Source organism: Panthera tigris, chromosome D3 (assembly GCF_018350195.1).
Source record: "Panthera tigris isolate Pti1 chromosome D3, P.tigris_Pti1_mat1.1, whole genome shotgun sequence".
NCBI classification, from domain to species: Eukaryota; Metazoa; Chordata; class Mammalia; order Carnivora; family Felidae; genus Panthera; species Panthera tigris.
The window spans coordinates 19,770,736-19,797,071 of NC_056671.1; the positions used below are offsets into that span (position 1 = coordinate 19,770,736).

Genomic DNA, 26,336 nt, shown 5'->3' on the forward strand with positions numbered 1-26,336 from the left:
CTTTTGTTTACTGTATGCTTTTATATGTAGACTTAATTTGTTATCAAATTAACTCAATTTGATAATCTCTGTCTTTAATTGTGGTTATAAGACCATTTTAAAAATGTGATTAGCAATATCGTTTATATATACCACCTTGCTATTTCATTCTTCTTCGTGCTGTGTTTTGTTTCTTTTGTGCATTTCTCTCTCTCTCTTCTTTTTGTATTAATGGAGCATTTTTAATGATTCCATTTTGTCTCCTTTTTTCTACTAATTAGCTATAAGTTCTTGCTGTCTTATTAGTAACTCATCAAAACCTACATTTAGGTGATGTTATACCACATGACATAGAATCTGAGAACATAATTCTAGCTTTGTCTCTTAGCTTATTCCCTACCATTGTCACACCTATTACTTTTAGCTGTATTATAAGTTCCAACATACATACTTATTATATTTGCTTTACATGGTGAATTATCTTTTAAAGAGATTTAGATAATACACAGTCTCAGTATTTATCCCTGCACTTAGCATTTCTGATTTTTGCATTCATTTTGTAGCTTTAGATTCTTTCTGGAATCATTTCCTCCTGCCTGAGGGATGTCCATGATTATTGGTTTTATATGGGTCTCACTGAAGAGAACCTCTGTCAGTTTTTGCATGGGTAGAAACGTTTTATTTAGCCTCCATTTTTGTTTTCTAATTTTTTCTTAAAAAAAGTTTTTTAATGTTTATTTCTGAGACAGAGAGAGACAGAGCATGAGTGAGGAAGGGACAGAGAGAGAGAGGGAGACACAGAATCCCAAGCAGGCTCCAGGCTCTGAGCTGTCAGCACAGAGCCCTATGCGGGGCTTGAACTCATGGACTGGACTGTGAGATGATGACCTGAGCTGAAGTCGGATGCTTAACCAACTGAGCCACCCAGGCGCCACTTAATTTTTTTAATTTAAAAAAATTTTTAAATGTTTTAAAGTTTATATATTTGTTTTGAGAGTGAGCACGAGCTGGGGAGGGGGAGAGAGAGAATCCTAAGCAGGCTGACGCCCTGCTCCATCTCACAAATGAAGAGATCACAAGCTGAGCTGAGATCAAGAGTCAGAATCTTAACCAGTTGAGCCACCAGGTGCACCTATTTAGCTTCCATTTTTGAAGGACATTTTCCCTAGATGAAATACTCAGTTTTGTTTCTTCTTTCAGTATTTTAAAGATGTAAATCCACCATCCTCCTCTTGATTTTCTGCTAATGGTACATCTGCTGGAATACTTATCATTGTTCCCCGAACAAAGTGAGATATTTGTCCATTGGAATCTGTATTTCCTGCAGAATCCAAAGTTATGCACTTTATTAGCTCTTAGTCTTTGTTGTTAAAATGGTTTTGTTATCATTGTTTCTGTATGATTTCCAGCCCTCACTTCTTTTTTTTAAACTTTTTTTTAATGTTTATTAATCTTTGAGGGAGAGAGAGAGAGAGAGAGAGTGAGCACAAGTGGGGGAGGAGCAGAGAGAGAGGGAGGCACAGAATGCAAAGCAGGTTCCAGGCTCCAAGCTGTCAGCACAGAGCCCGACGTGGGGCTCGAACTCATGAACTGTGAGATCATGACCTCAAAGTCAGACACTTCTGACTGAGCCACCCAGGAGCCCTCCAGCACTCAGGTCTAACTTATCAAGGTCCCTCCCAGTGACATGAGTCATTTACGTGCAGAATAAGGATGTCATAACATGGTCTTCTCTCCCCTATCATTTCTGTCCTCATTGTCATATTTTTATTTTTACTCCAAAAATCAAAATATATTGTTAGTATCTTTGCTATAAACAGTTGAATACCTGTTATAGGCATTAACCAATAAAAGGTTTTTATATTTATATATGTGGTTATGATATCTGATGCTTTTTAAAATCTTTGTGTAGATTCTCATTCCTCTCTGTCACCCTTTCCTTCTGTCAAGGGGCGTCCTTTACTTTTGCTGTGGTGAGGGTCTGTGGGTGGTCAGTTCCGTGAGGTTTGCAATCTGTGAAAGTTTTATTTTGTCTTTCCTTCTCAATGACATATTCAGTGGGAGAAAGATCAAGGTTGACAAGTTTGGGTTTTTTTTGTTTGTTTTTTAGTATTGTGGGGGATCAGCTTAGGAATCCCCTGGGTTTACACCAATGGGTTAACAAGGCATAAAGAAATACAAAGTCATAAAATGCTCACACCTGAGTTTGGGTAAATCAGATTGGCACCCCAAGAATAGGGGGGTGCAAAGGCACCCCGAGCATAGGAAGGCACAAAGTTGCCAGGAATAGGGAGATGCGAAGGCACCCCAAAATAGGGAGGGGGTGCAGAGCCCCCCAAAATAGAGACAGAGAGAGGCAAAGGCACTCTGTCTTTGGTACAGAGGTGCCCAATACATAGGAATAACAAGATTAGATATTCAGGGTGAAAGCACCCCAAATTTAGTACTATAGCAGAAAAGCTGCTTTCACAGGAGAATAGGGCCAGGTTAGGTAAATTGGTGAATTGGACTATGGACTGCTGCACTGCAGGCAAAGCAGCCCAGAGCGGAGATGGTTAACAAAAGAAAAGGTGTCTTGTCAACCTGAGGTTATTCCCCCTACCTGTCTTATCCCCGAGGCTAAGATAAACAGGGGTGCTGCCTCGTGTCCGCTGTAAACAACCTTCCTCCCGACTTCCCGGTGTCCGGATTTTGTTTTGTATTAACCCAAACCCCTAACCACGAATATCTTCAAGACCCCCTTTCCATCACGAGTTAATGTTCACAGATTCATTGTCCCTTTGTGCACATCCGTCACCATGTTTGTAAGCCTTCTGATCCTAATAAAAATGGGGCAAGGACCCTTATTTGGGGCTCTTGTCTTTTCCCGGGCATTAGGCATCTCTTGCTTTCAATCCTGTGTCCTGCTCTTTTGCTAGACAAGAGATAACTTTAGACTCAGAGTCTGTGACAAATATTTTGTTTTCTTGCTTACACGACACGTAACGAGAACTATGCTCTTAGCATGAAGCTGGTTCCTCTGTATCCTCTGTAGGAACACGTCTCCTCTCAGGCTGTGAGGGTGTCTGCATCACGGGTTTGTAGCAATTTCATTATGATGCGTGTTGTGCTGTTTCTCATGTTCCCTGTGTCAGAGGTTTGTTCAGCTTTGGATATCCTGGCTAATTAGTTTTACCAATTTTGAATATTTTTGGCTATTATTTCTTTAAATGTTTTTTTTTTTCTATTAACCACCTGCTCCCCATCTTCTCTTCCTCAGTTACTCTAGTTACACACTTTAGGCCACATGAAGTTGTCTTAACCACACTGAGGCCTTGTTCATTTTTTTCTAGGTTTTGCTCTTGCACTAATTTTTTGCACTAATCTCTTCTTCTGTGGCGTCAAATCTGCTGACAATATCAGTGTGTTTCAAATCATGTAATTTTCATTTTGGGAAGTTTTAAAAGATTTGGTCTTTAGAAAATATCTTCCATGTCTTCTAACCTGTTCAGTCATTCCTCCACTCACAGTAACAAATGAAACATAGTCACAATAACTGTGGGCCTATCCTCCCCTGATCTACCCTGTGCAGAGCAAGCCTGGTGAGCTGGGGGGGTTCTGGGGACTCAGATCTGGGGGTCTGGGTCAGACCTGCTCATTGCTTTGTCCAAAGGCCTCCTGGGGCTGGAGGAGAGTGTGACACAGATGGGCAAGGGATTTGTGTCTCATTTCTTTGACTGCCTGTCTCACTGTGAACATTACCACTGTTCCACCCATGACAGTAATAGCCTCATTCTCAGTCCCGGCTCCACTGATGGTCAGTGTGGTCATGTTCCCTGAGTTGGAGCCAGAGAATGGGTCAGGAATCCCGGAGGACCGATCGATATCATAACAGATAACCAGCATGTGCCTGGCCTGGCTTCTGCTAGTACCAGTGAACATTTTACCCCCAGTGTTGTTTCCCTCACAGGTGATCCAGGCTGTCTGTCCCAGGGTCACTGACACCAAGTAGGGCTAAGTCAGCGTATAGGAGGCCACAGAACCTGCAAGAGAGAAAAAATGAGTTGGGCTGGAAGATGAAGGACCCATTTCCAGGAAATCCCTTAAGCTGCCTGGCCTGAATAGAGCTCTAGGAATTCTCTGGGCTCTAGGGTGACTCCTCTTATAAGTTTCAGTCCCAGAGGCTTATGGGGCTGGCTAGTGGATGGAGTCTTGAAAATGAGAACCCATCCACGCCTTTCTCTGCTCAGGACCACCCCCTCAGGGCTCACACAGAGCCAGTGAGCACAGGTGGAGGGATTACACCTCTCTAGGCCCTCATCCCATACAGTGTAATAGGCATCCTGCCCCTCCGCCCCCCCCCCACCCCCACCCCAGACAGCTCCCTGCTGAGCTCAGAGTCAGACTCAGTTTTGTCTTATATCTCTGAGGTTGGGGTGGGTGTGAGCCTGGGCACAGCACCTGGGTAGTATGCCAGGACACTGAGGAGGAGAGGGGTCCAGGCCATGGTGGAAGTGCCCTGATGCCGCTACCAAGACCCCAGAAGCTGGGCAAAGTTCCTCCCAGGCCTGTCTTATCCCCTTTCTTGAGAGACCTGCTGGTTATGCAAATAAGCTGAGCCTCAGGGGTTCAGAGAAGGGCTCAGCCCCTAGGGACACAGAGAGGGGAGGAGGAGCCTGGTCCCACAGTCTGGGGCTGATATCTCCCTCCCAGTTCATGTCCTGGGTTTGATCCTTGGCTGGCCTGGACACTGAGACCTCAAAGGTGGAGTGTGTCTTTATTTTCTGAACACATTCTGTAAGTGACACTATAAGGCTCACAGAAGTGCAGGGTCCTACCCCAGATCACAGGTCATGGGCCACAGAGACCAAATAAAATTCATCCTCTGTCAAGAGCATATGGAGTTACTAATGGTGCTGTAAGAGTCGGCTCTCGGGTATAATCTCCCGCAGCAGGTTATGGGCACTGTGCCTTAGTATCCCCGTTTTGCAGTGAGGGACAGGGACAGATCAAGTGTGAAAAGAAATGATCGCTGTATGTGAGAATGAGAGGGGGCTTCAAAGTTTAGTAACTCTTCAAGGGAATGTTTGTCATAATTAAGTTGTGTTCAGTTGTAAAAAAATACGTAATAAATACTTTACAAGTTAAGTCAAAAAACTTTACCGAGAAATTACAGTGTTGCAGGTACTGGGAACAGGGAAGAACTGAATTTTCAGTGCCCTCTCCCTCCCATGAGAGAGATGAGGGAGAGATCTCCCTCCCATGAGATCAAGTGTGAAAAGAAATGATCGCTGTATATGAGAATGAGAGGGGGCTTCAAAGTTTAGTAACTCTTCAAGGGAATGTTTGTCATAATTAAGTTGTGTTCAGTTGTAAAAAAATACGTAATAAATATTTTACTTTACAAGTTAAGTCAAAAAAACTTTACCGAGAAATTACAGTGTTGCAGGTACTGGGAACAGGGAAGAACTGAATTTTCAGTGCCCTCTCCCTCCCATGAGAGAGATGAGTGGAGGGACAGGTAGGGGAACTTCCAGGAAGGAGGAGCAGCTGTGTCCGTCAGGGTAAGGGGAGGGAGTGGGAAACGTGCTCACAGGGAGCACTGGTGTTTGTGGACAGTGACAGTGCTTTAGCTCCATTAAAGTGAGCTGGGATGTGAGTTGGTGGCAGACCAAGTACCTCTACCTGTGTTAGAGAAATAGGCAATGTCTCCATGAGCAGGACCCAACACACATACACCCTGAAGAATGTGTACTTGAGAGTGAAGGATGACACTGTAGGCCAATGACAAATAACCTGAAGGTCTCAGGTCCTGGTTGCTAACCCCTCTTGCCTGTTAAAAGCCCTAATGGCCAGACTCTCCCATCTGCAGGTGGCTTTGGCAGGTGATCTCTGCTGCCCCCTGGTGGCCAGTCCACACTGGCTGCTGGAGGTGCTAGGGCCTCCCTTGTAAAGTGTAGATTCCTAACCTACAGCTCAGATGCTGAGTCCTGCTCCATGGACTGCTGCCCCAGGGAGGAATGACTTTTCTATGCATGGCTCCTGCCTGCCTCACGTCCTGGCATGAGGGCCCCAGATTACCCATGAAAACATGAATAGACTCATTTGGAGGAGGAGAGCCCAGGTTTCGGTGAGGCGTCTTTGCACCTGTCCCTGGGGATGGTGGGAGGTCATGCATGTGGGACAACAGCTTAGCACTGGGGAACACAGGACTCAGAGGATGGCTCTTACTGGTTCCAATTATAGATGCAGGACTGGTGTGTGTGTGGGGGGTGACCTGGGACTAATGCCGCAGAGACAGAAACAGGACAACATTCACAGAGTGGACATTTATTCAGACCCACATTGTTCTTGCACATATTCCATCAAGAGAATTTTGTATGAACAAGACAGAGTCCTCTCGAAGTGGTAACTCTGCAGCTACTCTAGTGATGTACGGAAAGAAGAAACAACCAGTGAGAATCATGTGGGAAAAGCCCAGTAGCGCCCTGGGGAGAAGCAGAGGGGTGGCTAGAGGATCTGAAAGCAGAGGACAAACCTGAGGGACCTGAATTTCCAATCCAGATAAGGGCCTGTATGGTGTTTTCTCCTAAGGTGAGCATTTGGGGCACAGAGGGTGTGGTCAGGTGTCATAAGAGTCCATTTCCAGGTAATAAGCCAGGGTCCCTTGGCAGCTGATGGGCTCATAGAGGGGCCTCTGAGAGGAAGATGCTGGGGTGGGGGTTTGATACAGGTGGGCTCAGATCAGCCGTGGGTTCTACCTAAGTCACCTGGGGCTGGGCCACTCAGGGAAGTGGTTACTATTCTCTGCTCCTCCCTTATCCAAATGCAGCCACAAGGACTAGGGTGCTACATGTGCCTCTGGTCCTGTCGCTGTGTCTGGGGTCCCACATGGATTACCTATCACTGCTTTCTCCAACATCCCACTACTAACTGAGCTGAGCAGGAACATGAAGGGGGGTGCATCTGAGAGGGAAGGGTGGCTGGGAGAGGACCCTGAGCTGAGGGTCAGACCTGCAGGTGATGGGATCTGGGACAATGGGAGGACAGTGGTGGTAGGAGTAAGTCCCCATGTGGGACCCAAGATGGTGTCTGCACTTCTTCCACAGTTTCTGTAAAACCTAAGGAGGGAGTGGCCTGGGGCAGGAGGGTTCTGTTCCCCTCTTCATGAACCTTAGACAGCCCTTCAGGATGTGGGATGCCTCATCCAGGAACCAGAGGAGACATAATCCCTGGGGACCATCCAGGCTGCCTGTACCCAGGAGGAGAGGACTGTGCTGTCTGAGAGAGCTGTCTTCCCTCCTGAGTGACACCTGATTACATCTGGGCTCGTGTGGTATATAATGACACCCTAAATATTTGTTCTTTACCATGGAACCTAATTACAGCCATGGTCAGAATAGCCTCCCAACTCTGCCATTGTTCAGCATGATAAACAGAGACAGGGCGTAGAACTTGCTGGACTCTCCAACTCTGCAGGGGCTGGGCCAGGACCAGGGAGGACACTTGACCCTGAGGCCTCACCTGCAGCTGCTCAAAAGGTGGGTGAGAGTGAGAGTCAGACCAGGGCAGGGGGATTTCTGTCCCATCACCCATCCTGTCACTGTGAGTCACTGCCAGCTCCTCCCAACTGACTTGGTAAGTGGTATAGCGATAGTCAGCCTTGTCCTGGCCCTGGGTTTGACTGATGCTCAGGGTGACCATGCCCCTATGTAGGATCCTCAGAATTCCTTGGAGTCCTGGCTTGGCTTCTGCTGGTTCCAATACGCATTTTCACTCCTGAGCTTATCTCCAGAGCAGGGGATCCTTGCTCTGACCAGGGCCACAGACACGGAAGGAATCTGTCTCAGGTCAGGGGAGACACAGAACCTGTAGGAGAGGAGAGGGGAGGGGGCTGGAGGAAGAAGAGGAGGCTGAGTCAGGACTGATGGCTCAAGCCTGAGGGGAGACAGCAATGTGGACCCAGGCGAGTGCAGAGCCCTGACCTCATGGACCCTGGGTGGGAGGGAGAGCAGGGCACCTGTGCCGCACACTGTGCCCCCCTGTGGGCCATTCATCTGTGCTGGGACGAACTAGTAGGTGAGCAAGAGTGAAACCACTGGCAGTGCGGTCCTCAGAGGACCAGCACCCTTAGCTCACCTGGGAGCTGTTCCACATGCAGATGTCTGGGCCCCACCCAGACCTGCTGCACCTACATCTGTTGTGCCCCTCCCCCACCAAGAGGACTGTGTGCTCACTGAGCTTCGTGCTCTGGTCTAAGCCACCATGGACAATCTTATTCCTTCTGCTTGTCTAACCAGGTCCTACTAGGCCACCTGGGACTTGAGGCTTAACTGTCCTGCCCTGGTCACTGAACTTGAACAAACTATAGGTGCCATAATGGTGTGGTTAAGTTGAACTTTTTCACCAGCTATGTGGGTTGTGTGTTTTGGGGGTGGGTAAATTCCCAGTGGGATGTTGGCTGCCCTGGGCTGGTGGGTGAGAATGTGCCATGACCCCTTTTGCCTACTTCTGGGAGTTGAATCATTAGGAAAAGTGGGGGCACTGGCTGGAGTGATTCACAGAGACTTCATGGGGGAGCTAGGTTTCTACTACACAACTGGGGTGAGCAGGGGTATGTATGGATTCAGGAGGTCCCCTAATACACTTTGCATCTCTGATCACAGTCATAAATGCACCACAATTCAGTTCAGCAGGCCTGATAAGGGATGAATCTTCCAGAATGAAGATTTGGTTCATCTGAACTGGCAGGGATCATGACTAACTCAGATAATTGCTGTGGTCAAGGTGGATATGGGGTGGGTAGTGAAGTAGGTAATTATGGACACTACTCTGACCACAGGATACTGGGAGAAATGAGGACATTAGAAGTAACAAGTGTATCTTCCTTAAGTTGTATGAATATGATTGGATATATATTAATCATATATTTCTGTTTTATTCTCCTGTCTCATCCCATTATTATCTAACATCAGATGTGTTAACAATACCTAGATTTCTATCTCAATATGAAGTTACAGGATAGCAAATCAGCTGGGACACAAATAAATATACCTAGCCCACAAGAATATGTTTTGTATCCTCTTGGGGAGGAAGGGCTGAACATGTTTGTAATTGTTCGCTGGGTGGTTTCATCATATTCGGTGGAAACATGGCTGCCGGCATTATCTTAATTGGAAACTGTAGTTTGTGGGGATGTGGGTGAATTTCATGTGGATGACGGGGGACTGTGGTAGCTTATTAAGTGTCAGCATTGACAGCATTTACAGGCTGAACTGTTTTTCACAGAATGGTTTTCTGTCTATATTTTTGGGTAGGTGGGTATAAGGAGAGAACCTTGTACAAGATCTGTGGGGGAGAAGTGAGGAAGCACCCATTGTGTGTCTCCCTTATGGGATTGAGTATCTTCTGGTCACTTTGTAGGAGGAGGCAACTGCCCCAATGTCCCTTATTCACAATCAGGATGGATGTGACCCTCCCAACTGTCTGTCAGAACCCAGAGTAGCTAGTGTATCTTCATTTTTGTCATTGTTTAAAAATACAGGGAACAAACTGATCTGTTGGGGATTTTGACACATGTAATGGGGTTTTCAGGGAGAAACCAGAGCTTTGTGTTTATATAGTGGCCTCCACAGTTCCCTGCAGTCTGTGTTGGAGATGCTGGCCATCCTGGACTGGGTTCCTGGAAGCAGACTCTGAGATGGAGAAGTACATGTGTAGGAGATCTGGAAGGAGGATGGAGGTCAGACTGGGCAGAGGGGGAAGCAACCCACACAGAGTGAGACATCAGATGAGGCCTCATCCCTGCAGGGATCCCTAAAGCTGGGACCTTTCAGGATATCTATATATCTGAGGCAGGGCCTTGGGGCCTCAGATCAGCATTCACCTGAACCTCTCTGAGAAGGGACAGAAACCTGGGGAGGCAGTTGTCTGAACAAAGAGCAGTGAACTTCCTCCCAGTGAGGAGGACCCCTGTGAGCTGTCAGGGACTCCAGGCAGAGGTGTGTGCATGTGTGAACCCAGGAGAGGGGTGACACCACAGTGGGGTGTCACTGTGTCACCAAATCACCCTCAGGAGGTACTGCATGAAGCGTGGGTGGATACAGAGGTCTGCGGACCTTGGGTCTGGGCACCTGGGTCAGACCTGCTGATTGCTTTGTGCACATGTCTTCTGGAGGAAAATGTGACACAGACGGGGAAGGGGTGTGTGTTCCTGGTCTGCCTGTGTCACTGTGAGCATTACCACTGTCCCACACCTGACAGTAATAGTCAGCCTCATCCTCAGTCTGGGCCCCACTGATGATCAGGGTGGCCGTGTTCCCTGAGTTGGTGCCTGAGAATCGGTCAGGGGTCCTTGAGGGCCGGTTCCTGCCGTAACAGATGACCAACATAGGGGCCTGGCCAGGCTTCTGCTGGCACCAGTAAACACTTTTACTTCCACTGTTGTTTCCCCTACAGGTGATCCTGGCTGTCTGGGTCAAGGTCACCAAAATGGAAGGAGACTGAGTCAGCATGTAGGAGGCCATGGAGCCTACAAGAAAGAAAAGAATAGGTGGGCTTCCAGGTTTGGGTCTCATCTATAGGAAACCCTCATCTCTCTCACAGTGATTGAGCTCCAGGGGCTCTCTGGCCCCATGGAACCCAAGAGCCCGGTTGGTGGATGGAGCCTTTGTACAAACAGGAACCCCCTGGCTCCTTTCTCTGGGCAGGTGCAGCCATTCAGGGCTCACACAGAGCCAGTGAGCCCAGTGGGGGATTTGACCCCTCTAGCCCTCCTCCTGCAGCAGGGTCATAAGCATCCTACTTCCCACAGGTAGCCTTCTATTGAAGTCAGAATCAAGGCCTGGTGTGTCCCAGATTTGTGGGGCTGGGGTGGGTGTGATCCTGGATTCAGCACCTGTGCAGTGAGCAAGGAGACTGAGGAGGAGAGGGGTCCAGGCCAATGGTGGGGGTAATGTAATTCTGCTCCCGAGATCCAAGGTTGGGCAGATTTCCTTCGAGGCTTCCCTTATCCCCTTGCTGGACATACCTGCTCTTCATGCAAATCAGCCAGGGCTCAGGGACTGCTGCTAAGAAACTTGGTGGTTTTTGAGAAGGACTCAGTTCCAAGGGGCACAGAGAGGGAAGTGGCAGCCCATGCAGACCCATCCTCATCCAAGTGGCTTCTGATCTACTCTCTGATCCCATAGTTCAGTCTGACATCTCCACCCCAGGTTGTGTTCTGTCTTTGCCCTTGGGTGACCATGGGAGGCTTAGGTCAGTGCAGTGTCCTACCCCAGATCACTGTGTGTGAGCATCAAACCTGAACAAATTCCTCCCTTGCTAAGTGCACATGGAATTTTAAGGAGCCCTTGAGGTGCTGTAGTGTCTATTCTTGGGGAGATCTGCTGAGACAGATAATAGATGCTGTGCCTCAGTACCCCCAGGATGCACTCTACCAGGGGCAGACCCAGCTTGAGGTAGGTTTGACAGTGACTGAGTTTAGCAGAAATGAGGTGGAGAGGCATGGAGTGCTGGACCTGTGCTAGAGGTAGAGGCAAATTCTACAGAAGACAGATGTGAGACACCCCGAGTCAGAACTGTAGATCAGTGTCAAGGTGATACTGCAGAAAACCTACACCTTTCGCCTCAGGTCTCAGGTTCTGGAGACCCACCCTTTCCTCCCTGTTAGGAGCCTTGATGCCCAGACCCTCCCCCATCATCTGCAGGTGGCTTTGCCAGGTGATCTCTGCTGCCCCCTGGTGGCCACTACACAGGGCTGCTGGGGGCTCAGGGAAGTCCTTTGTCAGGTGGAGGTTCAGAATCCACAGTTCAGAGCAGGATTCCCTGTTCCATGGACTGCTGGCCCCAGGGGAGGAATTGCCTGCCTCTAAGTAGCCCCTGCCAGTCTCAAGATGAGGCAGGAAGGGATCAGATTACTCATGAATGTATGCGCAGGCTCATTTGGAGGAGGAGAAAGCAAGGTGCACAGGAGGTATTACTACACATACCTTGGGTGGTGGGTGGTCATGTATGTGGGTCTGGGGCTTGGCACCAGGGACACAGGACTCAGAGTCCTCCTCCTACTGGTTCTGGCTGCTGGTGCAGGGCTAAAATAGGGCAGTGGTGGCTGTTAGTCCAAGGTTGGAGACAGGAGAGCTCTCACCAGCAAGCATTTATTGACCCATTTTGTCTGGCAGACATTCCATCCTGGGAAATGAGTGTGAACAAGACACAGTCCCTGTCCCAGAATTTCCATCTTGTTTGTGGGGCAGTATATTGGACAACACATGCTTTGGTGATACAGCAGACAGTCTCTATCTGGATCTTGTCTTGAATACTCATTTAAAAGCCAGACCATTGCTATTCTCAGGTCTTCCCGGGCCACAATTGACCTTGTGGCCCAGTGCTTGCCCATGGATGTGTCAGTCAGCTGGGGTTCTTTCCTGAGACACTTGCTCTTGTGAAGGAAAACCAGCCTAGATACATGTAGTGCCTTTCTTTTTCAATTGAAAAATTTTTAAAGTTTTATTTTTGACAGAGAGAGTGTGTGTGAGCAGGGGAGGGGCAGAGAGAGAGAGCTGTCAGCACAGAGCCCAACCTGGGGCTCAAATGCACAAACTGCAAGATCATGACCTGAGCCGAAGTCGGGTGCTTAACTGACTGAACCACCCAGGTGCCCCTTAAAGAAATTTTTTTTAATGTGCAGTGCTTTCTTCTTGACCATGGATGTGATAGTTGGTGCTGCAGCAGCCATTCCAAGGTCTGTTGTCAACAACAATGAAAAGCAAGTCTTTCACAGTAGTGATGGTGAGACCAAAAGTGAGCAGATATGGGACCTCACGGAATTGCTGACTACCTGGAGAAACACATCTGACTTCAGAGCTGTTTTTGTGGGAGAAAAATGAGCTTATGAATGTTCATGCCTCTGACTGAGATGTGCATGTATTGCATTAACAATTTCCTGACCAGTTAGGATAATAATGAACACAACAAATCAATGAATAAATATAGTGATGGGAAAATGTGCTGTGTTGTGTGGTATGTAGACAATGAATTAAGATCAAACAAGATGACAGGCAGGTGCTGTGTGGTGAGAGGCTGGAGGAGGCCTCTCTGCAGAGGTGACCTTGGAGCTGCTGTCAGGATGGGAAGAAGGAACAAGAACTAAAGAGTGTGTCTGGAGATAGTCCCTGTGGAGAAGAGTCTGGTTTGTCTGAGGATGCAGGGACAGTAGGACCTTAGGAGTCTGTGATTCAAAACTATTTGAGTTCCAAGATGATTATTTTCTCATATAACCTCGGGGACAGGAGTGATGGGTTAGAATTCTCATTGTTGTATGTTTCCAGGTAAGGGGACTCATGAGAGGAGTCCCTGTGTGAACTTCCCTGAAAACTGAAAGGGAAGCAGGAGCCCTTTTGTAGCTGAGTCACTGTGGCTTATCTGCAGCTCACCCATGTGTGTGTGTTCCGCATGACATCAAATTCCTGTCACACATCCCTTCATATTATATAGTTTTACGCATAGACGTGTGAGTATGCTATTGAATATGTGTGCACATGCATATTTATTGTTTGTGGTGTGTACGTTTGTAGATGCACGTATGCTTGTGTGTGTAGAGGTACACATATATTTACAATATATACACATATCTTTTCTGAGGGTTCTGAGCTCTGAATTGGGTACCAAAGTTGTAGTTGATGGGATCCTTGCTTTGTTACAAAGCCCGCAGTTCCACTTTATCATAAGGGACAAGGTGGGGATGGCTACCATAATGATTAGTGGGACCAAATGGTAATCAGAATCATTTGACACATATGTTGGTGTTGGCTAGTTAATGATATGTTCCTGGAACTGAAATAGATGGGCACCCTACCAATTATTACTTCATCTGTATAAATAGAAGCCTCCATCTCCCAAGATTTTGGTTGCTACTGAATCTTAGCAGAGGATGTATGCTGATCACGAGCCACTAAATGACCCTATAACCTGAGCTGTCTGTGTGAACTGGTGCTTTGTGACCAACCATGCTAAGGACTGGGCATTCACATCAGCTCTCCATCATCAGTGTGAAGAGGTAAATATGAGATCAGGCTTTACCAGGTCCTGAAGGCACAGATGAGTCCCATGAGAAAGAGGCCCGAGTGCCCAGGACCCCAACCCCTGCTGCATTCATTGTCTTTTCTCTATCTCGTACAACTGTGGCTTAGTGGGGACAGTCTGTAACCAGCTGTGGTACAGGAGAACACTTAGCTGGCTGACAGAGCTTCTGCACAAAACACACTTGTCTTTCTTGTTTCTGATCCTTAAATGTTTATTTATTTTTGAGAAAGAGAGGCAAGTGGGAGGAGGGGCAGAGAGAGGGTGGGAGGACAGAGGAGCCGAAGTGGGCTCTGTGTTGACAGCAGCGAGCCTGATGCAGGGCTCAAGCTCATGAACCCTGATATCATGATTTGAGCTGAAGTTGGATACTCAACCAACGGAGCCACCCAGGCACCTGCCGGAGTCCAGCTCCAGCAGGTCCAGGGGTTCCCGAAGGATGAATGGCGTTGGTGAAAAAGTGAAAATAAAATAAAAATAAAACGGACACAGACAACAGCAGTGTGTTAGACTGGCCGCTTTATCGTGGCACTATATTTGTAAGCAATTTCCTTGTAGCATGCGTCATCTATGTTTTCTGGCATTACCTAATTCTAAAAATGTTCCTATGTGTAATCACCCATTAAGGAACAACATGGTTATTTTCTTGTGATGTTCCCTCCTGCCCTTTGCTTATTGATTAATTTCTTCATATTATTTTCATTATGTATCTACGTTTATCTATAGTCTATAAAGCATTTGCTTTGCTATTTTCATGAAAGGTCATCTATCTCTCAACATCTCAAGTGGAACAGTTACAGGGACATGACCTCTTAGTTGTTTCCCCGAACCATTTGTGGTTTGAGGAACAAAAGAATTCGCCTCGGTCTGAGGTGCCAGGAGGGGGCCAAGAGGGCCTTAGAAACCCACGCCTTATGCATTCCCAGAGAGACAATGCACCTAGGAACTAATGAACCATTCTGTACCTTAATCGACTAAGTTCAGTCATCATCTGGAATGCCTCCTGGGGGCCAAGTGGGCCTGGGGGTTGGAGTAACTTGTGCCCATAGATACATTCCTTTGTTGCCGGAGTGGGGCTTTGGAATCCATTTGTTCCCTCCTTGGCTGGGAAATATATGGGGCTATCCTTCCTTTAGGTAGAGGAGTCTTTATAGGGGGTGGCGAGGGCTAGATGTAGGGCTGCACAATTTCCTTGCGGAACCTTATTTCTTTCCCCAGTGGTTCTTCTCCCAGGGGACCTGTGGAGGGCAATTCCCCAACAGACAATTCCCCAGGTACTTTCATTGGTCGTGGGGCTGCTCCGACCAACGTTAGGGCCAAATTACATCAAAGTAGGAGTGCAAGAAGCTTCACTGTCGATGGGCCGCCCTGCAGTCCCGATCCGTCCACCGCCAGGGCCCTGCCGTCAGGCTGGTTGGAGAGCTTGGCTTCCAGCAGGCACCCCTCCTATTTCTGATCTTAAAGGGAAAAGGATGCAGTATTTCACCATCTAGTATGATTTTAGCTACGTGACTTTTATCAATGTCCTTTGTCAAGTACAGGCAAGTTGCTTTATATGCCTGGTTTGTTAAGTGTTTTTCTAATTAAATGATGTTGGATTTGTCAAATGCACTTTCTGAATCTATTGTGATAATCATGTGATTTTTGTATTTTATCCTATTGGTATGATGTAGTACATTAATCGTTTTTTTTTTTTTTTGTATGTTAAAATACCTTGTATTGTTGCAATAAGTCCCATTTGCTCATGGCGTCTAATTCTTTCTGTATGTTGCTGGATTTGGTTTGATAGTGTTTTGTTGAGGATTTTGTGCCCATATTTGTAAGAGGTATTGGTCTATAGTTTTCTAGTGATGTCTATTTTTGGTGTCATTGTAACAATGGCTACGTAAAATCAGTCAGGAAGTCTATCACATTCATCTATTTTTTGGAACACGTTGTGAAAAATTTGTATTACAGTTGAATTTTGAACAAAGCAGGAGTTAGTTGTGCTGACCCCTGTGCAGTCACAAATCTGCTTATAACTTTTGACTCCCCCAAACTTTAAGTACTAATAGCCTACAATTGATGAGAAACCTTGCTGACAACATAAACAGCTGATTAACATATATTTCATCCGTTCTATGTGTTATATATTGTACTCTCACAAAAAAGTGAGCTTAAAATGTTTTTAAGAGAAAATTAAGAAAATTAGGATAGCTCAGGGGCGCCTGGTTGGCTCAGTTGGTTGAATGCCTGGCTTCAGCTCAGGTCGTGATCTCACGGTTCAAGCCCCGCGTCGGGCTCTGTGCTGACAGCTCAGAGCCTGGAGCCTGCTTCAGATTCTGTGTCTTCCTCTCTCTCTCTGCCCCTCCCCTGCTCACACTCTGTCAATCTCTCTCTCAAAAAATAAATAAACATTAAAAAAAAATTAAAAAAAAAAAAAGAAAATTAGGATAGCTGGGGCACCTGGGTGGCTCAGTCAGTTAAGCATCTGACTCTGGATTTCGACTCAGGTCATGATCTCATGGTTTGTGAGTTCGAGCCCCACATAGGGCTTTGTGCTGACAGCTCGGAATCTACTTAGGATTCTCTCTCTCCACCTCTTTCTCTGCTCCTCCCCCCACCCCCCAAAATAGATAGGTAAACATTAAAAAAGAAAAAGAAAATTCATGTAGCTGGTGCTGCTGTGCAGGGCCCCGGGAGCCCCTGCCTGGCCAGCACCATGTGAGACTCCAGCAAGGATGGAGGTTGTGCTTACCTCATGCACTGATTCTCTGCTAAGGGCATTGATGGGCACATGGTTGATCTGCATGAGTGCCTGTGCATTGTCACCAACAATACCCTAACAATGAGGCAACACAGATGTGAACTACACTCAGCTCCTTGCCCTGTGAGCCCCATATGCCGAGTGTGGTTTATGGAGCCAGTTGGAGGCAGCAGCCAGGGAGTAATGTGCAGATCAAAGAGTTCACCGCTGGCTATAAGGTCAAATTCCCCATGTACAGCAAAATCTGCATGAAATGCAAGGTCCTCCTGCTGTGGATGTGGATGGAAGTCCAGCCCAAGGGTGGGGCATGCTGGGAAATGCCATCACATGGAACTTCACCAAGTTCCTCATTGACAAGAAGGCTGTGTGGTGACACGGTGGGTCCCACAGAAGGGCCCTGGTAATAGAGAAGAAACTTCTCTGCTACCCGTAGTTCCACAGGTGTGCACCCCCACTGAGACCCCATTCCTCAGAGTGTTCCTTGAGGTACCCTTACTGTTTTCCTGAAAACCATGTATGTGTTTGGGCAGAACGCAGACTGGACAGGCACCCTCTACTGGAGGAAGGTCCTTCCACCTGTCTGGCTGTTCAGCACTCCCCACCCCTGGCTTTCATGTGGGAATAAAGCATACAAATTTGGGGAGAAAATCATAAGGAAGAGAAGAATGTGTTTACATTACTGTAGTGTAAAACATTGTGTATAACTGGATTCGAGCAGTTGAAACCCGTGTTGTTCAAGGGTCAGCTGTGTGTATCTCCTACTGGTTATCCCTGGAGAACCCTGAAACACCTTATGAGATATAACTCTTTTTGTTATGAAAGGTTTTATTTTAGTGGTTTCTTTAGGGTTTACAGCACCAATCTACCTCCCAAAGTCTATCTTCCTGTGATTTTACATCACTTCACATGGAGCATAAGACTTTTGAAATACATTCTTCTCGCCCACCCCCCAATTTTGTGCTATGGCAGTCATGTGTTTTATTTGAGATTCATCATGAACTAGGGTATATTGCTGTTATATTTTGCTTTACACAGTTATTTTTTATTTTAATTTTTTTAATTTTTTAAATTTTTAATTTTTTTTTTTTTGAGAGAGAGAGACAGACTGTGAGTGGGAGAGGGGTAAGAGAGAGGGAGACACAGAATTCGAAGCAGGCTCCAGGCTCTAAGCTATCAGCACAGAGCCCGACACTGGGCTTGAACTCACAAGCTGTGAGATCATGACCTGAGCCGAAGTCCAGTCACTTAACCGGCTGAGCCACCCAGGCGCCCCAACAGTTATATGTTTAACGGACTGAGCTACCCAGGCGCCTCTACACAGTGATCTTTTAGAAACATTAATGTAAGACAGATGTTTCTATATCAGTCCATGTAGTTCCCATAGCTGCTGTTTTTCATTCCTTTGTGTGGATTCACGTTGCTATCTGATATAGTACTCCTCTCTCTGAGGAGTGTCTGTCACTCTCTGTTGCAGTGAAGGTCTGTGGGTGATCAATTATGTAAAGTTGTACAGTCTGAAAGTTTTATTTGGCTTCATTTTTGAAAGATATTTTCACTGGATAACGAATTTAAGGTTGACAGATTTTTCTATTTTACAAAATTATTTTGATGAAAAAATTTTTTGTAATGTTTTTATTTAGTTTTGAGAGAGAGAGAGAGAGAGAGAGAGCAGGGGAGGGGCAGAGAGAGAGAGAGAGAGAGAGACCCAGAATCTGAAGCAGGCCCCAGGCTTGAGCTGTCAGCACAGAGCCCAACACAGGGCTCAAACCCACGAACTGCGACATCATGACCTGAGGTGAAGTCGGACGCTCAACGGACCGAGCCACCCAGGTGCCCCATACACATATTTTAATAGGTGTTTTTAAAAGATATTTGTCTGCTGTCTTCTTACTTGCGTGGCTTATAATAAGAAATCTGCTTTTACCATATTTGTTCTTAGCATAGGACATGCATGTTCCTTCTGGCTGCTTTACAGATGTCCCTTCTGTACTGGTGTTCAGCAGTGTGACTGTGACGTGTTTGGCATTGGTGGTGCCTCCTGCTTCCTGAGCTTGACCTTTGTTGAACTTCTTGAATATGTCAGCAATTGTCTTCACCATACTTGTGACGTTTTTGGCCAATATTTCTTTACCCACATTCTCTGTTCCCCCATCTTCTTTGCTGGGGGACTCCAGTTACATGCCTGGTAGGCTGCATGAGGGGTCCGGCCACCAGCAGAGGCTACGTTCATTTCTTTCAGACTTTGTGTCTTATTTCGTTTTGGATGGTTACTATTTTGATGTTACGGAGTTTACTGCTCTCTTCTTTTGCAGCATCTAATCTGTTCTCAGTGTCATCCAGTGCAGTTTTCATCTCCAGAAGTGAGATGTGGCCCCCTTGAAATGTCATCCACATCTGCACAGAGCATGTTCAGTCGTGGCTCTGTCTCTTCAAACAAATGGAATCTCATTGCAATAGTAATTTTTGTGTTGTCCCTTAGATATCCTCTGTAGAGCCTGCCTGCAGGGCTGGGAGGGGGAGGCAGACCTCAGACCTGGGGACCTGGGCCAGACCTGCTCATTGGTTTGTCTACAGGCCTCCTGGGGCTGGAGGACAGTGTGACACAGACAGGGAAGGGATTTGTGTCTCACTTCCTCATCTGCCTGTATCACTGTGAACATTACTACTGCTGTCAGCAGACAGACAGTAATAGTCAGCCTCGTCCTCGGCCCGGGCCCCGCTGATGGTCAGGGTGGCCGTGTTCCCAGAGTTAGAGCCAGAGAATCGGTCAGGGATCCCTGAGGGCCGGTTGCTATCCTGATAAATAATCATCAGGGGCACCTGGTTCAGCTTCTGCTGGTACCAGGAAACATATGTATTTCCGATGTTGTTTCCCTCACAGGTGATCCTTGCCATCTCTCCCAGGGCCACTGAAATGGAAGGGGGCTGAGTCAGCCTGTTTGAGGTCACGGAGCCTGCAAGAGAGAAAAGGAAAGGTGGACATTCAGCTTAGGGTCTCATCCTTAGGAAGCTCTCACCTGCCTGACCCGGATTGAGATCTAAGGATAATCTGGGTGGACAGGGTACCCCTTCCCATCAGTCTCAGCCACCGCAGTCCCCAGGCTTCACTGGTGCATGGAGCCTGTGAACAAATAAGAACTCCGCCCCCTCCCCTTTCTCTGGTCAGATGCAGCCCCTCAGGGCTCACACAGAGCCAGTGGGCACAGTGGGGGAACTTCACCACTCCAGCCCCTCATCCTGCGGCAGGTCATGAGCATCCTGCCCCCCCAACCCCCCACCACAGGCAGTGTCCTGCTGAGCTCAGAGTCAGACCCAGTCTTGTCTCAAATCTCTGAGGCTGGGGTGGGTGTGAGTCTCGGCACAGCACCTGTGTAGTATGCCAGGACACTGAGGAGGAGAGGGGTCCAGGCCATGGTGGAGGCACCCCAATGCCACTGCCAAGACCAGAGGCTGGCCAAAGTTCTTCACGGGCCTCTCTTATCCCCTTGCTGGAGAGACCTGCTGTTCATGCAAATCAGCCAGGCCTCAGGGGCTGCTGCTGAGGAGCCTTGTGGCTTCAGAGAAGGGCTCAGTCCCAAGGGCCACAGAGAGGGGAGGAGCAGCCTGGTCCCATGGTCTGGGGCCAACATCTTCATCCCAGATTATGTCCTGGGTTCTCTCCTTGGCTGGCTTGGCAACTGAGACCTCAGAGGTGGAGTGTGTCTTTATTTTCTGGGCCCATTCTGTAAGTGACACTATGAGACTTACTAGGTGCAGGGTCATACACCAGATCACAGCTCATGGCCTCAGAGACCAAACAAAATTCATCCTGTATCAAGAACACTTGGCCTTTCCAAATCATCAAGGTGCTGTAAATGTCTTCTCATGGCCATGAGCTCATGCAGCAGGTTACAGGGCATGTGCCTTATTATCCCTATGCTGTAGTCAGGGGCAGGAACAGATCAAGTGCAAAAAGAACTGATTGCCATATAAGAGAATAAGAGGGGGCTTCAGAATGTAGTAACTCTTCAAGGGTGTCTTTACAATAATTAAGTTGTCTTCAGCTGTTGGGAAAAATATATAATAAACATATTAATGTATAAGTTAAGTATAAAAAAGTTTACCGAGAAAATCACCGTGTTGCAGGCACTGGGAAAGGGAAGAACAGAACTTTCCAGTCCCCTCTCCCTTCCTTGAGGGAGGTGAGTGGAGGGACAGGTGAGGGGGCAGGTGGGAGGAACTTCCAGAAAGGAGGAGCAGTTGAGTCTGTCAGGACGGGGGGCTGTCAGCACAGGGGAGAGAGGGGGAAACGTGTGATCACAGGGAGGAAGGGTGTTTGTGGATAGTGACCACATTATGTTTCATTAGGGTAGGTTAGGGCACGGGTTGGTGGGGGGAATTTTGGCTCGGCCTATATTAGAGAAATAGGCAGCATCTCCATGAACAGGACCCAACACACACATACCCTGGAGAATTTGTACATGAGTGTGAAGGATGACACTGTAGACAAATGACAAATGACCTGAAGGTCTCAACCTGTTAGGAGCCCTGATGGCCAGGCCCTCCCCATCTGCAGGTGGCTTTGGCAGGTGGTCTCTGCTGCCCCCTGGTGGCCACTCCACACTGGTGGCTGGAGGTGTAGGGGCCTCCCTTGTGAAGTGTAGATTCCTAACCTATCCCTGCTCCATGGACTGCTGCCCCAGTGAGGAATGACTTCTCTATGCATGGTTTCTGCTGCCTCATGTTCTAGCATGAGGGGCCCAGATTACCCATGATAACATGAAGAGTTTCATCTGGAGGAGGAGAACACAGGTTTCACTGAAGAGTCCTTGCACTCCTCTCTGCAGTGGTGGGAGGTCATGCAGGTGGTACTGCATGGGGGATACAGGACTCAGGGAGTGGCTTTAATTGGTGCCAGCTGTGAATCAGGGCTTATGTGTGTTGGGGGGTATTGACCAGGGACTAATGCTCCAAAGACAGAGAGACAGGAGAGCATCCACCCAGCCAACATGTATTCAGACCCACATTGGTCTGGTTTACTTTCCATCCTGAGAATTTTGCATGAACAGGATACAGTCCATATTGAAGACGGAACTCTGACCCTACTCAGGGAAGAGAAACAAGTGGTGAGACATGTGTGGGAAGAGCCCATTCAGTGCCCTGAGGAGGGGAGGAGCCATGAGAGGATCTGAAAGAATGGGACAGACTTGCAGGACCTAGGATTCAAATCCGGTTCAGGGCCAGTGCAAGTTTCTCCTAAGATGAGGATTCTGGGCACAGAGGGATGTGATCAGGTATGGTAAGAGGCATTTTCCGGGTAATAAGTTCTCTTAGTGGCTGCTGGGCACATTTAGGGGCCGCCAGCAGGAAGATACTGAGGTAGAAAGGAACAGGTTTGACATGAGTGTGCTCAGTGCCTGGGAATCTCCCTAGATCACCTGGGGGTTGAGGCCATTCAGGTCAGTGATTATTATTCATCTCCACCTGCCCCTTACCACCTAAAACCACAGGGAGACAAGTACTAATGTACCTTTTTTCCTGTTCTTCTGTATCGTCCCACGTGGATGACCTAGCACTGCTCTCCCCAACACCCCCAGACTGGCTGAGCTGAACAGGAACATGAGGGAGGGGTGCGTCTGAGAGGGAAGGGAGGCTGGGAGAGGACTGCAGGTCCCCAGTCCCTGAGAGGCAGAGAGAAGAGCAGAGGCTGGCAGGTGCCAGGCAGCAACAGTCACCTGCACCAGGTGAGAAAGGCTGCCCAGGCTGAGAGGGGATGAGGGTTGATCTCAGCCAGAATGTTCCAGGTCCTGAAGGAGACAGCTTCTTCCCCTCAGTTCTAGTAGCTGCCTGTGGGGGGCGCTGCGCACTTGGCATGGGGCCATCTGGACAAGGGTGCCAGCCCATTCATTGTCATGTTGTTGAGAATCTCTGGAGAATAATTCTCTGTAGTGGCCTGCTCATGATCCTTTAACCTGAAAAATCCCTGGAAATATTATTTTGGTCATAGGGATTCCCATAAAAGGTTGCCTTTCTAGTTCATAAGGTCAATTAGTAAATTTTAGATGAAATATTCCAACTGTACTTGCCATGATTTGGTGAGGAGAAAATGATTTTCTGTACTGTGTCTCTCAACACCCACGAAGGTTTCTGACTCAAGTCAGGAGTGGAAATAGGGGAAGCTTATGCTTTTCCCTCTTAATAAATTCCTCATCTATTATTTTGACTTCATGCAATTGCTCTAAAAATCAATTTCAAACCACAGGTCAAGGAGCCATGAAGAGAAATTCAATTTATCAAAAAAGTTTTACAAGTCTGGGAAAGGGTCTCTCCCCTCAGAAAACGGAAGGGTGCTTAATGCAGACAGAGCCACCACACAGGGTCAGCCTCAAGGTGGGGGTGAATCCATGTGGGTCAGACCTGAGCTAAGGGTCGGACCTGCCTGGTGCAGGTGATGGGATTTGGGGCAATGGGAGGACAGTGGTGCCAGGAGAAAGTCCCCAGGTAGGATCCAAGATGGTGGCTGCATTTCTTCCACAGTTTGTGCAAAATCTAAGGATGGAAGAGCCTGGGGCAGTAGGGGCCTTGTCCCCTCTTCACAAAGCATCTGGCAGTCCATTAGGATGTGGGGACGCCTCACCGAGGAAAGCAGGGTAGGCATGGCCCCTGTGGCCCAGGCAGGCTGCCTGTATCCAAGGAGAAGAGGAGTTCCTGCAGGACTGTGCTCTCTGAGACAGCTGTCTCCCCTCCTGAGTGGCATGTGATTACATCTGGGGCCAATGTGATATTTAATGATACCCTAAATCTTTACTATCAACCATAAAACTCAATCCCAATAGTCAGGAGAGCCCCCCAACTCTGTTCATTAGGATAAACACAGACCAGAGGAAGAACCTGCTGGTTTCTCCCACCCTGGAGAGTCAGGCCAGGACCAGGGAGGACACCAATCCTAAGGCCTGACAGCACCTACTGAGAGGGCAGGTGGAAGTGAGATCCAGGCCATGGTGGGAGGGTTTGTGTCCCATCCCCATCCTTCTGTGTCACTGTGAGTCATTCCCTAACACTCCTGCTACCATGATAGATGATACAGCAATGGCAACCTTGTCCTGGCCCTCATGGTCCTGGTCATGCCAGGGGGCCATGTCCCTAAGTTGCATCCTCAGAATCAGACCTGGATGGTTGCTCCTATCTGTATATGTAACCAGATTGGGGACCTGGCTTGCCTTCTGTAGGTATCAAGATGCATGTTCACGCCTGAGCTTATCTTCAGAGCAGGGGATCCTCGGCCTCCCCAGGGCCACTGACATGGAGGGAGGTAGCATAAGGCCAAGGGAGGCATGGAGTCTGTAAACCAGGAGAGGAGAGGGGCCTGCAAGAAGAAAGGGAGGCTGAGTTCAGCCCTGAGGTGAGGGAGCAATATGGACAGAGGTGAGGGCGTGCACCTGACCCCATGAACCCTGGGTGGGAGAGAGCAGGGTGCCTGTGCCACACACTGTGCCTCCCTGTGGGCCTCTCACCTGTGCTGGGAGCAGCCAGGGAGCAGGAGTAAGGCCACACAGAGTGTGGTCCTGGGAGGATCAGCACCACAGGCACCTGGGAGCTGTTCCATATGCAGATGCCCGGGGCCCCACCCAGACCTGCCGTGCTGGCAGCTGCATCTTGTGGAGCCCCCCCCACCTCCCTCCTCAGGGGACTGTGTGCTCACTGAGTGTCACAGGCCAGGGGTCTGGGCCACCCTGGAACATCTCACTTCTTCTCCTTGTCTCCCCAGGTCCTACTAGGTCACCTGGTTCTTGGGCTTAGTTGTCCTGCCCTCATCAACTGAGCTTGATACAGATTGTAGACCCTGTAGTGATGTGGAAAAATGGTCTAGGAATAGACTTTTTCATCAGCCACATGGGTTGTGTGTTGTGAATGGGATGATACCCAGCGGGATCTTGGCTGCTCTGCACTGGTGGTTGAGAGGGTGCCATGGCCCCTCCTGTGTCTTTCTGGCAGTGAATCACCAGGAAAAGCAGGGGGCACTGGCTCAATGATTCTGATGTCTATCAAGGGACAGTTGGGTCTCTGCTACACACTGGGACAAGCAGAAGTATATATGGATTCAGAAAATCCCCTAAACTTGGACTGTGATTATAGTCATAAATTCACCATAATCCAGTTCAGTAGGTGTGATAATGGACCAAATTTCCAGACAAAGGTGGTGTTCCCAACTGGCAGGGATGACGACTAGCTCAGGTATTTGCTGAGGGAAGGGGATATGGGGTCGTTAGTAAAGAAGATAATTATAGACACCACTCTGACCACAGGTAGTGGCAGAAATGAGAACAATTCAAGGAACAAGTGTTTCTTCCTGATGTTGATATGAATCTGTTTGGATACATAGCCATCATATGCCTTTCTTTTGTTCTCCTGTCTCATCCCATTGTCATCTACCATCAGATGTGTTCACAATAGTTAACTTTCTATCTCAATATGAAGTTATAGGGTATCATTTCAGCTGGGACAAAAATAAATATCAGTGGTAGACAATAAGGTATTTTGTATCCTCTGTGGGGAAGGGCTGAGCATGTTTGTAATTATTCACTGGATGGTTTCACATAGTAGGTGGAAGCATGGCTGCCAATATTCTCTTTATTTGCAGACTGTGGTTTCTGGGGATGAGGGTAGATTTCATGTGGATGAGGGGGGACTCTGGTGGTTTATTAAGTGACAGCACTGACAGCTCAACTGTAGTTCACAAAATTGTTTTCTGTCTATATTTCTGGGTAGGATGGGTATAAAGAGAGGTTCTTGGGGTGCCTGGGTGGCTCAGTCGGTTGGGCGTCTGACTTCAGCTCATGATCTCATGGCTTCTGAGTTCAAGCCCCGCATCGGTCTCTGTGCTGACATCTCAAGCCTGGAGCCTGCTTCAGATTGTGTCTCCTTCCCTCTCTACCCTTCCCCTGCTCGTGCTCTGTCTGGCTCCTTCAAAATTAAATAAACATTAAAAAAAAAAGAGAGAGGTTCTTATGCCCAGCTTGGGGGTAGAAGTGAGGCAGCACCCATTTTGTGTCTCACTCTTGTGATTGTGTATCTTCTGGTCACTTTGTAAGAGGGAGCAACTTCTCCACGTCCCTCATTCACCATCAGGTTGGATGTGACTTGTGAACTGTCCATCAGAACCTAGGGCACATAGTGTGTCTGCATCTTTTCTCATTGTATCAAAATATAAGAAACAATTTGATCTCTGGGGATTTGACATGCACATTGGGGAATTGGGGGAGAAACCCTAGATGTGGGTATATAGTGACCTTTTAATGTCCCTGAGGACCTTGTCAGGGATGCCCAACAGCCTGGATTGGGTTTCTGCAATCAGACTCTGAGACGGAGAAGTGCGTGTGCAGGAAACCTGGAAGGAGGAGGGAGGTCAGACTGGGCAGAAAGAAGAGTGACCCACACAGAATGAGATGTCAGATGAGGCCTCAATCCTTCAGGGAGCTCTAAAGCTGGGACCTTTCAGACATTTGAACCTGAGGCAGGGCCTTGGGACCTTGGAGTCAGGGCATCTCTCAATGGAACCTCTCTGAGAAGGGCA

General features: G+C 47.9%; 3 protein-coding genes, 1 long non-coding RNA gene and 2 gene segments (V, D, J or C); 1 reads left to right on the forward strand and 5 right to left on the reverse strand.

Annotated features, from left to right (window-relative positions):
• Positions 1-26,336, reverse strand: part of LOC102968706 (immunoglobulin lambda-1 light chain) — a 718,086-nt gene that overhangs the window by 98,022 nt on the left and 593,728 nt on the right. The window lies entirely within an intron of this gene.
• LOC122232563 overlaps positions 1-26,336 on the reverse strand; it is a 1,057,381-nt gene that overhangs the window by 80,013 nt on the left and 951,032 nt on the right.
• Positions 1-26,336, reverse strand: part of LOC122232564 (immunoglobulin lambda-1 light chain-like) — a 586,739-nt gene that overhangs the window by 69,985 nt on the left and 490,418 nt on the right. The window lies entirely within an intron of this gene.
• LOC102959445 (immunoglobulin lambda-1 light chain-like) overlaps positions 1-26,336 on the reverse strand; it is a 480,152-nt gene that overhangs the window by 56,564 nt on the left and 397,252 nt on the right. The gene's annotated exons all lie outside the window — the stretch shown is intronic.
• LOC102964473 overlaps positions 1-26,336 on the reverse strand; it is a 277,151-nt gene that overhangs the window by 46,792 nt on the left and 204,023 nt on the right.
• On the forward strand, positions 6,688-12,937 carry LOC122232581. 2 transcript variants are annotated; one of them, XR_006209927.1, is made up of 4 exons: positions 6,688-7,499; positions 9,582-9,700; positions 10,417-10,510; positions 12,647-12,937. It is a non-coding gene; the product is annotated as an uncharacterized LOC122232581 (long non-coding RNA). The 2 variants fall into 2 exon arrangements; XR_006209928.1 differs by lacking the exon at positions 9,582-9,700.